At 34.3% G+C, this 654-nt stretch overlaps 1 protein-coding gene across 1 annotated transcript in view; it reads right to left on the bottom strand.

Annotated features, from left to right (window-relative positions):
• Positions 1-654, bottom strand: part of LOC119581797 (tyrosine-protein phosphatase non-receptor type 11-like) — a gene marked incomplete in the record, with an annotated part of 28,940 nt that overhangs the window by 809 nt on the left and 27,477 nt on the right.

Consider the following 654-nt stretch of genomic DNA (forward strand, 5'->3'; position numbering starts at 1 on the left):
CAATTTATCAGTGATGACAACTTAAATGATAGTGGTTCAATTCTTTTGTAAAAAAAAAAAAAAAGTATAAATATCTAACTTCACTAAAGACTACAGCACCAGTGGCGGATCCAGGTAGATAGATACATGATATACAAATTGTGCATTATTTAGCCTACAATTTAAACAAGGTTCTGCTTAAACTGCTCCTTTGGAATGTACTGGATCCGCTACTGTAAAGCACAGTTGGGATTTGAAACTTGTGAAATAGGAAAGGTTTGTGAAAAATACAGCTTCAGATAGTTATTAATATTTGTCTCAATCAGAGGGAGAAGGGAAGAGGGAGAGAAGAGTTCTCGTAACCAGAATCAATTCTATCACTGATTTCACCTTTTTCTATCACCAATAACAAATTTTTGTGCACAAGCACACTCGCACTTAAAGTGCACATACACTGGCAGCGGCACAACCTCCTTCACACACATTTTGTTTTGCTTAGATTAAAATATTGCTAAACTATTGTTCTTGAACTCACTTTAACATGCACAACTTGAATCTTATAGAAAAGCATACAACTTCTTTAGCTTGATAAGTTATGATACCAATGTATCAACTTTTAACCCCTAAAGTCAAAATACTGCAACTATAATTTTTCGTTATGTATACCCATTGGGC

This window comes from Penaeus monodon, chromosome 15, assembly GCF_015228065.2.
Source record: "Penaeus monodon isolate SGIC_2016 chromosome 15, NSTDA_Pmon_1, whole genome shotgun sequence".
NCBI lineage: Eukaryota > Metazoa > Arthropoda > Malacostraca > Decapoda > Penaeidae > Penaeus > Penaeus monodon.